The 15949-nt window shown below is 44.4% G+C and overlaps 1 pseudogene; it reads right to left on the bottom strand.

The window, feature by feature from the left end:
- Positions 1–7126: 7126 nt before the first annotated feature.
- Positions 7127–7979, bottom strand: LOC112869219 (small ribosomal subunit protein uS15m pseudogene; annotated as a pseudogene).
- Between the last annotated feature and the right edge of the window lie 7970 nt (positions 7980–15949).

Here is a 15949-nt window from a genome sequence, read left to right as displayed (position 1 = left end):
TTGGGTTGCAAAGTTCATGCAGACTCCTGGAGGTGGTTCTCCTACCTTTTACAGGAAACACAATCCTGAGCGTCAACCCTTAGGCAACCCCTCGGGGTGTAAGAACAACCCAGAAGTGTGGCTGTCTTTTCTCAAAGCCCCGACTCACTCTCCTGGTTCTTCAGCCCGGAGCCCACGTCCTGCTGTGGCCGGTTCTGAGTTGGGAGATCCCGCCTGGCTCTGGACAGAACCGAAGACTCTTGCACATTCCGTGTTTGTATTAGGGGGTTGAGCACACCGCCTCCAGTACGTGCCTCCTACTCTGTATCTTACAGAAGCCAGTCAGAATTTGTCACTTGCCGACAGCCCCCTTCCCTGTACTCCTCTGCCCTGATAATGTATTGGTGTTTTTATGTCTCTCCCTGCTATGGTTTTGGAGGCAAAAGAGAGAAATCTGGAGATGAGTCCAGCCCATCTTGTGGTATTGAAAGCATCACTTATTCTTGAAATTGTCACCGCCGGTGGCTTCATTCATTTGATGGCTGTTTAGTGAGCACCACTGTGGACCTCCTCTGCTCTAGATGCTGCAGATACTGGGCACCTGGGGGGCTCAGTTGGTGAAGCGTCTGACTCTTGATTCCTTTGGCTCGGGTCATGATCTCACGTTTTGTGGGTTCGAGCCCCGTGTCGGGCTCCATGCTGGCAGTGCGGAGCCTACTTCAACTGCCAACCCGACCTCTCCACCCGTATGTGTCACAGACGCCTTACACAGAACATGTCCAAGATCTACCCCGCTCTCTGTCTCTCTCCTGAGTGGTTAGTTTCGTATATGCCACCAGCATCGACCCAGCTGCTCTTGGATATAACCTCGGAGTAAGTAGTGTTCCATTTCCCTGCTTTCCCTAACCAATCGCTGATTAATTCCATTTAGAATCTGCTGTACTTTTTTTTTATTATTAATTTTTTTCACTTTTATGTATTTTTGAGAGACAGAGACCGAGCATGAGTGGGGGAGGGGCAGAGAGAGAGGGAGGCACAGAAGGAGAAGCGGGCTCCAGGCTCCACGCTGTCAGCACAGAGCCCCACGTGGGGCTCAAACTCACGCGCAGTGAGATCATAACCTGAGCTGAAGTTGGACACTTAACAGACTGAGCCACCCAGGTGCCCCTCCGCCGCACCTTTTTTTTTTTTTTTAATATCTTTTTTTTCATTTTTCTAATCTTTATTTATTTTTTTTTATTTAAATTTTTTTTTCAACGTTTATTTATTTTTGGGACAGAGAGAGACAGAGCATGAACGGGGGAGGAGCAGAGAGAGAGGGAGACACAGAATCGGGAACAGGCTCCAGGCTCTGAGCCATCAGCCCAGAGCCTGATGCGGGGCTCGAACTCACCGACCGCAAGATCGTGACCTGGCTGAAGTCAGACGCTTAACCGACTGCGCCACCCAGGCGCCCCTCTAATCTTTATTTTTGAGAGAGAGAGAGACAGAGTGCCAGTGGGGGAGGGGCAGAGAGAGAGGGAGACACAGAATCCAAAGCAGGCTCCAGGCTCTGAGTAGTCAGCACAACACAGAGCCTGACGTAGGGCTTGAACCCCACGAACTTCGAGTTCATGACCTGGGCCGAAGCTAGACGCTTAACCCGCCGAGCCACCCAGGCACCCCAGAATCTGCTGCACTTTTAAATGCCCCTGTTACTACATTAAAATCTTCTCTTTTCCCTTTAAAATAAGCTTTCTCAACCTCAACGCTATCAGTATTTGGGGCCAGATAATCCTTTGTTGTAGAGGCTGTCCTGGGCATCACAGAACATTCCACAGCATCCCTGGACTCCCCCCACTATATACCAGAAGCACCTTTTCCTCAGCTGGGACAACGACAAGGGTCTCCAGACATTGCCAGGTGCCCCCCCCCCCCCCCAGCAGGCAAAAACATGTCGCTTGAGAAACCGCTGCTTTCACACACTCCCCCCGCTCTGCTCCTAGGGCCTTGCTTTCCAAATATGAATCTGGTCATGTTACTTATGTATATATCCCCATTGTCCACGGAAGTCATCCCCAAAGCCAGGTGTCCACCCCGGAAAACTGCGTGAGACAATCAAGTAGTGTATGGTATGCAAAGAAAGTATTAGAATACCCTTTTGTGTGTCTTTCGTGCCTACAAAAATTAAGAAAGGAAGCTTTCCCTTTGGTGGGTAGCTGGAGAGTCGTAGAGGTACATCATTTACAAGTTAATGCACCGAGGGAGGCTTAGGAACTCTTACTGACGGGGTTGATAAATACCTGGAGGCCAGTGGTCTCCAGGAGAAAGTCCAAAATTTCTCTGTGTCTGACCACTAAGTACCTCTACTGCTCTGAGTCTCATCAAAGCCCCCAGCCTTATCCTGTCACACTGCACTGCTTACAGCTCTCTTAATTTAATGTGTTTTTTTTTAAATTTTTTTTTCAACGTTTATTTATTTTTGGGACAGAGAGAGACAGAGCATGAACGGGGGAGGAGCAGAGAGAGAGGGAGACACAGAATCGGAAACAGGCTCCAGGCTCCGAGCCATCAGCCCAGAGCCCGACGCGGGGCTCGAACTCCCGGACCGCGAGATCGTGACCTGGCTGAAGTAGGACGCTTAACCGACTGCGCCACCCAGGCGCCCCTAATTTAATGTGTTTTTAACGTTTCTACACCTTTGCTTAGCTGTTGCCCATGTCCACACGAAACTCACACTGATTGGTGTGCAATCAAATATTGATCTCCCTGATGAACATAACCTGAGAAAACAAGGAGATTGAACACCCCTCCCTTTGTGATTTCACTCCACCTTATATACACATTTTTTCGCGGCCCCCATAATTTATTATTGTGCATGTATGTGTTTTGTAGAAAGTCTCCTCGATGGTCTATAAACACCTTAAAAAAGGGACCAGTGTCTCCTTTGCCTTACCATCCTCTACAACTAGAACAGTTCTAGGCACATAAAGGGACTCCCATTTTTATCATTTTATGAATTAATAAGTAAATGGGAGACAGTATTTCTATTATGATGTCTTTCTCCCACAAAGTATAGCATGAAGGAAGGTTAATGGCTGACATCCTTTGTAATGTTTTCTGGTAAATTCTTAACATTGAACACAGTAGGAATTCATTCCCATGCGCATTTCCCACGTCGTCTGGTCTTGAGCACTTCACAGAGAGCAGGATGGGTCTGTTACAGGGATCAGTGTTGTTCGAAGATGTATCTGTGGACTTCACCCTGAAGGAGTGGCGGCTGCTGGACCCGGCCCAGAGGCTCCTGTGCAGGGATGTGATACTGGAGAACTACGGGCACCTGGTGTCCCTGGGTAAGCACAGCTCCCCGCTCAACTACCAACAGCATCCATTTCCTATCTTAGGAACCAAATCATTGTAGGATGTAGCGAGTATCAGACTTGAGATGTGGGATTTAAAGACCCTTTTCGGGACTTGAAAGTATGTTGTATCCTCGCCTCCCTGGTGCAGAGGTCTCCTTTGATGAAGGCTCTGTCATCGTACAGCTTCTAAACCTTCTCTCTTCTGATTCTTCAAAGGCCCTGAACCTTCAGCAACTTTGCCAAGCCCCGTGTCATTTCCCACAACAGGGCGCTGTGTCGCCAGACCTGAGCTGATATTCAAGTTGGAGCAAGGAGAAGAGCCATGGGTACCAAGGAGGGAACTCCCAAGTCAGAGCCCCCCAGGCGAGTTAACGAAGGTAGACAGAAGGCAGCTGGTGGACATTGGATCCCAAATGGCCAGTTCAGGGTATTTTTCAAAATGTTTTAGAAATCTCTTTTATTTTTTTAAGTTTATATGTTTCTTTTGAGAGAGAGAGCAAGCGGGGTAGGGGCAGAGAGAGAGGGGAGAGAGAGAATCCCAAGCAGGCTCCATACTGTCAGCACAGAGCCCGATGTGGGGCTCAAACCTGCCAACCGTGAGATCGTGACCTGAGCTGAAATCAAGAGTTGGACATTAGCCAACTGAACCACCCAGGTGCCCCAGAAATTTCTTTTATGGGCTTCTAGAAGTGACTAAAGACAGATGATCACCATGCCTTAGATACCAAACCTCCAAATAGCACTCTCATGAGTAAATGCTCTTCGTGTTCTGTTTGACTTTTACATACAGAGAGATTGGCTGGGTTTTCGTAGAACCCAATTGCTGCCTTCCTCACCCGAGACCTTCATTTCCCTGTCTTTCTCTTCAGCAATGGCCATTCACCTTCCCTTCTGTGCCAAACACTCTGTAAATATACAGTTGTTGGTGCACTCTTATGTTCAACAGATATTCATTTTTTTTCATGTTTATTTATTTATTCTGAGGCTGGGAGAGAGAGGGAATCCCAAGCAGGCTCCACACTGTCAGCACACGGCCCAATGTGGGGCTTGATCTCACGAACCATGAGATCATGACCTGAGCCAAAATCAAGAGTCAGATGCTTAACTGAGCCACCCAGGCGCCCCTCAACAAATATTTATTAAGCACCTGCTGTGCACCAGTCACACTCCAAGCAGAGGGGTTACAAAGTCTTTACTCCTATCAGTAGACCCAATTAGCAAATTGGCAAATTTAGCAAAAAATTGGCAATTAGCAAAAAATATATATATATACATATATATATATACACACACACATATATACATATATGTGTATATATATATACATATACATATGTGTATGTGTATATACATATACATATATGTGTATATATATGTGTGTATATATATGCATATATATGTATATGTATACCAAAAATAGGCAATTAGCAAAAAATATATATATACATATATATGTATATATAGGCATATATATGTGTGTGTATATATGCATATATATGTATATATATATTTTTTGCTAATTGCCAATTTTTTGTATATATATACACATATATATCCATATATGTATATATGTGTATATATATATATGTATATATACCAAAAATTGGCAATTAGCAAAAATTGTATATATTACAATTAGCAAAAATGTATATTGCTAAAAATATTAGCAAAAAATTTTATATTGTATATTGTATTGTAATTGTATATATTACAATTAGCAAAAATGTGTATTGCTAAAAAAATTAGCAAAAAATGTATATATACGCATATATATGTATATATACACACATATATGTATATATACATATTTACATGTATACATATATACATTTATATGTATATATATATATATATATATATATATATATATATGTCTGGTAGTGATCAGCAGTATGAAAAACTGAAATCAGATGAAGGGCATGGGAATGACATGGAGTGCTGTTCTGGAAAGGAAGTCGGGGAAGGCCTCTTTGCAAAGGTGGACATTGGTCAGAACAGTAGAATACAGTTTCAAACAGGATAGAGTAAGCCACAGGTTATCTGAGAGATTTCCAGATTGAGGGAGCAGCAGGTACAAGAGCCTCTGAGATGCGAGTCTCCTGGGTGTAATCAGGGAACAGCAAGCAGTCAGTGGGATCAGAGCAGGGTCAGAAGAAAGTCTCAGCTCATGTCAGAGAGTCAGCAGGAGCAAAGCTTTCTGGTCCTCGTAAGACTGACTTGTACTCCGAGTGAGACATTAGAGAGGGGGTCAAGGACTGCACCTGTAAGCACTACGTTTGGAGGTCAGGAAGGCACGCGGCTCTAGCAAGGGAGACTGAGAAGCACCCAGTATGGAGGGAAGAGAACCAGAAGACAGTGGTGTCCCAGAAGCCACATGAACAAAGGGTTTTGAGAAGGAAGGAGTGAATTCCAGCATTGCAGGTGGATGCGTGAAGTCAGAATCGCCTCCTCTTTTCCTGCAAGTTATTCAAAGGCCACAAGGAAAATAAGAGCAACATGTCAGCCCCATTTTCATTAGTGGTTGGAGGCGGCTGAAATCCCAAACTGAAAGCAACGGAAATCAGGCTTGGTCACGGAAGTAGAAGTAGAAAAGAACACCATACAAACCAGCCGTGGAAAGTAGTGTCAGAACACATTGTGCAGATAGTACTTACTTGCAAACCTTGCCGTAAATGGAACTTGAAGTGATGAGATTCTTGTTTAAAAAAGCAATTGGATGGTAGCATTGCCCTGAAGGATGTATAGGTTCTGAGTAGAGCGAAAGATAGACTGTGTGCTACCCGAGTAAGAACATGAGAGTGGGTTTGTATCTAGAGATTTCCAGTTCACAGAATTAAATGCCCTGGTCCAATATGATCTGACAGGACTGGACTGGTCACTCAAAATTGTATTGTGATTTTGGGTATAAGAACCTAGCGTAAACTCTAGGTATAAAAATCCAATATCAGATTTTCCTTGTTCACGTATTGGCTTCTATTTGTTTTATCTGCTACGGAAAAGTCATATATTTTTAGGCATACCGTGGATTTTATTGCATAAAATGATAATAGCAGAGGATAATAATAATCACCCATAGCTAAAAAAAAATTTTTAAGACAAAGATTAATAAAGGTCCTTGGACCAAGTTGATAGCCAGCTGCTTGAGTTTTCACAGAAAAGAGAAATCAGAGAGGAAGAAAACATGATATAAAGGTGGAATTAAAAATTAGTATTGTGACAGGACACAATGGGTTGGCAAAGTAAATCAGCAGATCGAAAGAGGGAAAAGTAGAGGTGTCAGTCAGGACAGATAACTGGTGACCAATTCTGATAGAATCAAATGAAGCCCCACCAACCAGAATGCAGAGGTGAATGGCTGGTTCTCGCCTATGTTTTAACACTCTCTTTGGACGTTGTTTCACCATATCACAGCTCTGTGAAGAGATGGGGATGAACTATAAGACTGACCTTTAGACCCAAGGAACTTAGTAATTTCATAGGTTTAATTGGGAGTTGGTGTACAGAATGGGAAAGAGGAGGAAGAGATTGGGAACATGGAGAATGGAATGGAGTAAGGATTCCACTGCAGGTGTTAAAATATGGGCACGGGGAGGATATGGCTCTAGTCTCTGACCTGCTGTAAACCTGATCTGGGCTCTGGTACTTCCTTCTTACCCCCCCCCCCCCCCACCAGTCTCTTTTGTCTCCCTCCTCACTGTCCCTTGTCTTTGCCCGCCCTCTGAATATCCTCCCTCCTTGTTTTCCTGACCATCCTTTTTGCTCAGTTCACCATTCCTTATGTCATATTTCAAGCCCTCTAGCCATTCTTTTTGACAGAACTCTAATATGATTTATTGGTTTTCTTTGATTGCCTCTGGTCCAGCTTTGGAAGGGCTTTCTGGGCTCTTCTGGCCTTCCGGGCTGCCGCTGCTGCAGGTTTTAAGGCCCTTTTTTGCTTCTTCAGCCTTTGTACTTCCCGGAAAACCCGAATGCACAGGGCCTTCTTGGTCGCCCAGCGGTGGTGGGCTTTCCAGTGGAACGGAGGGGGAAAGGTGTATTCCGTCCCCAGGTCCTTGCATACCTTCTCAAAGGCACATGGTTGGTCTTATGGAGGTCGATCTTGTGAGTATCTTGCTCCTCTGGTGGATGCTCATCAGCAGACAGCGCTTGTGCGTCTCGTCCTTTCGGTGGCTCCGCGTGTGTGCTTCGTAATTGCAGATCTTGATGGTCAAGGCAACAATTCGAGCCTCCAGGAAGCTGCTACTCTCAGGGTTTGCCACAATCTTCTTCATCAACTGATCTTGCTTGACTTTTAGTTTCTCCTTCTGGTTGGCCATTTCCAAAGACAAGAGTCTTCTTACAACGTCATCAAACTTCTCAGTTCCAGGAATGTTCTGGTAGTCTTTGAGCAGTTGTGGAAGGGGGTGGGTGGGTCATCTTCTTGGCTGGGCTGGACTGGTTTCTGGGTGGCATATCCACAAGCAGCCAGGAGGGTGACACCCCCAGGAGGGGAGGGAAGGCCCCACTGGTGGCGGGGAGGCCTAGTGCGCGCACCGCCTGGCAGCCCACGGACTGGAGCCTGGGCCGCTGCCTGGGTCTGAAGCGACCTCAGCGCGCTCCACGCCGTTCTCAGCATGCTGACCTGTGACCCCAAGGGGCCAGCACCACAGCCACCTTCCCTTTTGCAGCACAGATTGTGTTACAAGGACGCCACCATGCTGGCTCAGCCTCTCTGTCCATTCTGACAGCATATTCATAACAAACCATAGTCACTTGTATTAATTTTCAGCTTTCTCTCCTCTTTCTACTTTTCCTACCACAATGTGTTTTTTTCTTTGTTATCATGCTACCAAACCAAAAGAGTAGAATAAATATTTGCTCAGGACTTCTTTCATCCCAGAAGACTATGTCTAAAAACTTAAGAATCAACTCTACATAGTCCACTTGTGCACATGCCGTATCTCAAGAAATGTGTGAAGATTTATAATGTGTATCAATTTTTCATATTTCTAGAATGCCAGAAAGCCAATAACATGAAAGAAAGAAGCCAAGAAAAGGTAGATAAATACTTGAGGCAAGCTTTATTCTTCAACAGCAGAATATTGACTATGGAGAGAGGCAAGATGTTGAGAGAAGCATTTAATATGGCCACAAATCCAGTGCCCTCAAGAAAAATATCCCATAAATGTGACTCCTCTGGAACAAGCTTGGAAAGTGTTTCAGAATTAATTATGATTAATAGAAACCAGATAAGAAAAAAAGTCTAATGATCTCAATGGATGTGGATTCCTTGATACGATACATGAGAAGACTCACCCAGGGAACAAGCCCTGTGAAAATGATCAAAAGAAATCCCACAGACATAATGAGGAGTTTATACAACATCAGAAGAATTCTGTTTTGAAGAAGATTCTTGAATATAATAATTGTGGGAAAGCCTTTCACAAAAAGGCAGCCTTTGTTACACGTAAGAGAGCTCACAAAGGAGAGAAATCCTCTGAAGGTAATGAATGCAGACAAGCCATCACCCAAAAGTTAAAGCTCAATGCTCATCCAAGAACCCTTAGGGAAAGGAAATCGCAAGAATCAATAAAAACAGGAAATCTTCATGCATGAAGTCAAAACATGCACATCAGAGAGCTCACCTAGGGGAGAAATACTATGATTGTAATAAACTAGAGAAACACTTTAGCAGAAAGTCCAACCGAACTCAACATCAGAGAGGGTACGGAGGAGGAAAACCCAAGGAGTATAATGAAAGTGAGGAAACCTTGTGGAAGTCATACCACATTCAAAGTGAGAGAACTCTTGGAAAGAAAATCTATGACGGTGATAAATGTGGGAAATCCTTCCACGCAAAGCCATGCCTCACTCAACATCAGAGAACTCATACAACAGAAAAACTTAGTGAGGGTAATGATAGTGAGAGCACTGTAAAGAAGGAGTCACAGCTCACTCTAAATCAGAGAATTAACACAAGAGAGAACAGCTTTAAAGGTAAAAAATGTGAGAAGTCCTCCTGTGAGAAGCCAAAACTCACTCAACATCAGAGCGCTCATAAGGGAAAGAAAGCCTATGACTGTAATAGATGTAGGAAAAGCTTTCGTAAGAAAACAGACCTTGCTCAACCTCAGAGCACACACACAGGAAAAAAAGCCCTTTGAGTGTAATGAGTGTGGGAAGTCCTTCTTTGTGAAGTCCAACCTCACTGAACATCAGAGAACTCACACAGGAGAGAAGCCTTATGAATGTAATGAATGTGGAAAGTCCTTCTGCCAGAAGTCAGCCCTCACAGTGCATCAGAGAACTCACACAGGAGAGAAACCATACAAATGTAATGAATGTGGGAAAACCTTCTGTGTGAAATCAAACCTTACTCAGCATCAAAGGACCCACACAGGAGAGAAACCCTACAAATGCCCTGAATGTGGGAAAACCTTCCATGAAAAATCAGCCCTCACGAAACATCAGAGAATTCACACGGGGGAAAAAACCCTATGAATGTAATGAATGTAGGAAAACCTTCGGCCAGAGGTCAGCCCTCACCGAACGTCAGAGAAAAACACACAAGAAGAAAACTCCCATCAACGCTGCCTGCGTGCGGAAGCCTGTGTCTACAAGTCAGACTCGTTGAACGTCAGCAAAATCACAGGGCTGAAAAGCTAAGATGTCAACACGTGTAGGAAAGTCTTCATCAGTCGGTTATAGCTTATTGGAACTAGAGGATTCATATGGGAGTGAAACCTCATGAATGCTTTGAACATGTGAAATCTTTCGACAAATATTCAAGGAAATTGAGGGGAAATGTATCAGTTTAAGGAATATGGATAAAAATGTTCTTGCGGAAATGTTAACCAGAAGTCCTATTTCAGATGTGATACCAAACTTATTATAGAAAAGACAACAGAAGATATTCTGTTAATAGATTGTAAGCGTGGAGCTTTTCTAAAAGCGTAAATAATTTAAGTCATTGATGCAACAGCCTGAAATGTATGTGTGAAGACTGAGGCATTTTGGACTGTAAGCATATAGTACATGAGTGTGCCATACGACATGACTCACGTGTATGGTCGATTTGTGTGCAGGAACCCACCGCTGTTCCTGAATCTCAACAGTAGAGCACATAGAGACTAAGTGGAAATGGAGCCATCCCCTAACCTGTGACCCAACAATTCCACTTCTAGAGACGTACCCGAAAACAATAGTTCTCAACTGCGCCTCCCAAAGGGGTATTTGGAAACACTGGGATGGCTTGGCTGTCACTGTGACAGGGTGCTACAGGCAGTTAGCGTGTGGGAGGGCCGCAGATCCCAAACGTCCTACAATGTGTCAGGAAAAGGACAGGAAGAAGAGGTTCATCCACGAAGACGTGGCTCCATCACAGAACAACGCTGCCCTGGAGAAACTCTTGCACAGCTGCAGCCACAGACGTGTACAAGAATGTTCACCGCATCACTGCAATAATTTTTTTAATAACAGTTTTAAAAAAACGGAAAGTAAAAAATGTCCGTTAGTGACAGACTAGATAAATAGATGTTGGTGATGGTCATACCATGGAGATAATATATAACAATGAAAATGAATTAATGAGTTAGACACCTCGAGATTATTATACCTTAAAGCAATACTGTTGAATGGAAAAATATATATATAGCCATCATGTTACTGCATTTCAAAAACAAAGTTCAAAACGCAAAGAATTCATGGGTGCCTGGATGGCTCAGTCAGTTGAGTGTCTGAGTTCAGCTCAGGTCATGATCTCACGGTTTGTGGGTTTGAGCCCCGCCATCAGGCTCTGTGCTGACAGCTCGGAGCCTGGAGCCTGCTTCGGATTCTGTGTCTCCCTCTCTCTCTGCCCTTCCCCTGCCCATGCTCTGTTTCTCTCTTTCTCAAAAATAAACATTAAAATTAAAAAAAAAAAAGAATGCAGGAGTACATTGTTTGGGAATATAGATAGATCTTTGTGTAAATATACACATAGAAATATATATGTGAGCCATAAAACTACAAAGGAAAGAAAGTGGATGATTAACAAAATCTAGGATAGCTATTACACTTGTGCAGGAAAAAGGGACTTACATTTACAGAGAGAGAAAGCTTCATGTTTCTTAAAGGGGTCACGAGTATACAGGTGTTGCTTTTAATATGCTGTATCATATCTATGCATACATAACTATTTCTGTTTATAGACTTTGATTTTCAAGAAACAGGCTTCAAGATCATTGCATTAGAATGTTAACAAAAGTGGTGTTTTGGCATAAGGATCATAGTTAAGATATTTTTCATTCATCTATTTTTCTATATCCAAAATTTCCATAATGACTTTTTCTTTTATTTATTTTTAAAAAAATTTTTTTTCAACATTTATTTATTTTTGAGACAGAGAGAGACAGAGCATGAATGGGGGAGGGTCAGAGAGAGAGAGGGAGACACAGAATCTGAAACAAGCTCCAGGCTCTGAGCTGTCAGCACAGAGCCCGACGCGGGGCTCGAACTCACGGACCGCGAGATCATGACCTGAGCCGAAGTCGGCCGCTTAACCGACTGAGCCACCCAGGCGCCCCATGACTTTTTCTTTAAAAAAAAAAATGTTTACTTATTTATTTTGAGAGAGAGAACAGGGAAGGGGTAGAGACAGAGAGAGAGAGAGACAGAGAATCTCAAACAGGCTCTGCACTGTCAGCGTGGATCCCAATACAGGCCTCAAACTCATGAACCGTGAGATCGTGACCTAAGCCGAAGTCGGACATTTAACCAACTGAGCCACTCAGGCGCCCCGATCCAAATATGCTCTTAACCTTTAAGTTCTTCAGCGTCTCATCAAAAATGATCTCATAGGGAAGTGGTCATTAATATGTATATATATATCCAGGTTATGCTGCTTTTCTGTCGTAAACTAATGTTTTGTTTTTTTAAAAAAATTTTTTTCAACGTTTATTTATTTTTGGGACAGAGAGAGACAGAGCATGAACGGGCGAGGGGCAGAGAGAGAGGGAGACACAGAATCGGAAACAGGCTCCAGGCTCTGAGCCATCAGCCCAGAGCCCGACGCGGGGCTCAAACTCACGGACCGCGAGATCGTGACCTGGCTGAAGTCGGACGCTTAACCGACTGTGCCACCCAGGCGCCCCATGTTTTGTTTTTTAAACTAATGTTTTTAACCCTCCGTAACGTGAGGATCCACAGGAAGGTCTGGAAAGAGCAGAGAAGGGAATGGGCTTTCAAACGTGTGTCTTTTGGACTGATGGCGCTCCCTTGGTTGTCCTTTCTAGTAAGAAACTTTTTGAGATGCGTGTTTTGACTTCATTTGGAATGACGGACAGGGCCCTGGGGGTGGGCACCTTGACTTCTAATCTTGGCATGGCCTCCAGCCCAATTTTATTAATCTTTAAAACAAAGAGCAGATTGAGACAACTTTATTGTCTTCGTCTGTTTGGGCTGCTATAATAATCCCACAGACTGAGGGTCTAATAAAGAACAGAAATTTATTTCTCCTAGTGCTGGTGGCTGGGAAGTCTGAGACCATGGCAGGGTCTGCTGAGGGCTCACTTCCTGGTGCACTGTCGCTTCACATGGTGGGAGGGGTGAGAGAGCTCTGTAGGGTCTCTTATAAGGGCAGTAATCCCATTAAAAGAGCTCGACCTCATGACCTAAGCACTTCTCGAAGCCTCCACCTCCTAACACCATCACAGCTGGGCGGTTAGAATTTCAATATATGAATTTTGGAGGGATACAAACAGGCCAAGAGAGCTATTATGTGCTTCCAGTATTGTCATTCTGAACTTTGCATGTCAATGTACAGAGCAATCCACACATCCTTAGAGGCCACAGGTGATGATCTGGAAAGAACGAGTGGAGAATAAAGAAAGCATGGAATGCGCATGTCCTCAGCTGAGCCCGATGATGCCCTCCTACCTAGATCGCACCCTTGCAGACACCCAGTAAGAGTCTTTTTCTGGTAAAATCTTTTCCTGCCAGTCCCCCAGTTCAGTTCACCTCCTTTTTTTTTTAATGTTTATTTATTTATTTTTGAGAGAGAGAGTGAGAGCACACACAGGAAGGGCAGAGAGAGAGGGAGGCAGCAAATCCCAAGCAGACTCTGCACTGTCAGTGCAGAGCCTGATGTGGGGCTTGAACTCACAAACTGCGAGATCATGACCTGCGCTGAAATCAAGAGTCGGAGGCTTAAACGACTGAGCCACCCAAGCGCCCCTCAGTTCACCTCTCTGGAAGTTGCCCCAAGTTGTCACTCAGTCCTGACAGTCTCTGCAGGGGGTAACACTGCAAATTTTGCATGCTCAGAATAGGAAGACCAAGAATTATATCTGACCTGGCTTCCTGTCTGAGGCCCTCCCGCCTCTTCCCAGAGCCTTGGTAAGAAGTCTCATTTCAGTGTGGGTCCCCTTACTAGAATTATTCCTTGAGCCTCCTCCTAACACACAAGAGCTGGTGTATTTACAGGGAGTCAGCATCCGGGCCCCAAGCACAAATTCACTTCAAATGGAACCTCCACCCCAGGGACCGGTATCTATCTCTGATGGCACCTGCTGCCCCCTGGAATCCCAAACCTGGCTTCTGGTAAACTCAAAGCAGGGCCACTAAGAGAACTGGCAGTCTAGAGAGTCCAGGAGCCATCCTGAAGCCCCAGACATTCAATTTGGCCTCAAACTCTGAAGAAACATCAAGAAATTCAAGGACTAGAAGGCAGGAGTCAATTTTAATTCAACGTGTGTTTCCTGGAGTCACTTGAGGGCATTTTTATTGGGCTGAGTGCTCTGAAGAATTCAAAGATGATCAAAGTCCAAGTCTGGGTTTTAAGCAGCGTGGTGTATTGGGAAAACGTGAAATTTGAAGTCAAGGTGTTCTAGGATTTGATCCCAGAACCTCCACTAGACTGGAGGACTTACTTCACTTCTCTGCGCATCAATTTATTTGTCAAAATAAGAACGGCAACACCAGCTGTAGAGTAGAGTTCGTGGAGCTGCTTAATTAAAAGAACCTAGCAAAGTGCCCGTAGTGAGTGGTGGTGGTGGTGGTGGTAATGGCTTTTTTTTTTTTTTTTTTAATTTTTTTTTTCAACGTTTATTTATTTTTGGGACAGAGAGAGACAGAGCATGAACAGGGGAGGGGCAGAGAGAGAGGGAGACACAGAATCGGAAACAGGCTCCAGGCTCTGAGCCATCAGCCCAGAGCCCGATGCGGGGCTCGAACTCACGGACCGCGAGATCGTGACCTGGCTGAAGTCGGACGCTTAACCAACTGCGCCACCCAGGCGCCCCTGGTAATGGCTTTTAATAGGATTTTGTTATGCAACAAGCAATGAAGCCAGTATGTATACGCCGTTTTGCGTTTAAGCTTTAAAACAGGCTTACGGGTGGGGGTGGGGGGCGCCTGGGTGGCTCAGTCGGTTGAGCATCTGACTTCAGCCCACGTTATGATCTCGCAGTCTGTGAATCCAAGCCCCGCGTCGGGCTCTGTGCTGACAGCTCAGAGCCTGGAGCCTGCTTCAGATTCCGTGTCTCCCTCTCTCTGCCCCTGCCCCACTTTCACTCTCTCTGTGTCGCTCAAATATCAACATTAAAAATTATTTTAAGATAAATAAAATAAAACAGGCTTATGAAGTAAGTTCTCTTTCCAAGACTATTTTAGAGACGAGGAAAACAAGCGTTATAAATGTCACTTAAGATTACTGGTATTATAGGGAAGCCAAGACCCTGGAGTTGAACCCAGGTCTCTCTGGCTCCAATATTATTGCCTTTTTTTAATGTGAATTTGCACTATTGTTGCTTTTTTCAGATCAGCGCATAATATTCATTCTCTTCCTTGATGCTCTCAAGAAACTTTTTTTTTTAATGTTTATTTTTGAGAGAGAGAGAGAGAGAGAGACAGAGCATAAGCAGGGGAGTGGCAGAGAGAGAGACACAGAATCTGAAGCAGGCTCCAGGCTCTGAGCCATCAGCACAGAGCCTGACATGGGGCTCGAACTCATGAACTGCGAGATCATGACCTGAGCTGCAGCTGGACACTTAACCAACTGAGCCACCCAGGCACCTCTCAAGGAAATTACTTCTTAGAGTACCAGCCTGTATGTTGGCTAGGCCACACTTGCAAAAGCACAGTTTCCAGAATCTTCTTGTGCTCTTTGATTCATGTCCTGGGCTCCTACCCAGCACCCTGCTCAAGAGAAGAAACAAATGCAAACCTAGCCCATTCCACCCTTGCTCACTCTCTAACTCAAAAACACTATAGGTAGATAAAAATAGAATTCTGAAAAGTTCCCAGTAACACAAGAAGACAGGAAGAAGAAAATAGAGAAAAATGAAGAACAGTGATAATAGAAATAAACAAAAAACCAAATGGCAGACTTAAGCTCTAACTTGTCAATTATTACATTAAATATAAGTGGTCTAAACACCTCAACTAAAAGGTTGACCGTGCAAATTAAAAAACATGCCCCCACTATATACCGTCTACAGGAAACTCACCTGAAATAAAATTATATAGGCTAGTTAAAAGTAAAAGGATGAGGGGCGCCTGGGTGGCGCAGTCGGTTAAGCGTCCGACTTCAGCCAGGTCACGATCTCGCGGTCCGTGAGTTCGAGCCCCGCGTCAGGCTCTGGGCTGATGGCTCAGAGCCTGGAGGCTGTTTC

Source organism: Puma concolor, chromosome A3, assembly GCF_028749965.1.
Source record: "Puma concolor isolate L17-30 chromosome A3, mPumCon1.1.hap2, whole genome shotgun sequence".
Taxonomy (NCBI): domain Eukaryota; kingdom Metazoa; phylum Chordata; class Mammalia; order Carnivora; family Felidae; genus Puma; species Puma concolor.
Note: the sequence above shows the minus strand (reverse complement) of the source record. Positions and strands in the feature narration are given on the sequence as shown.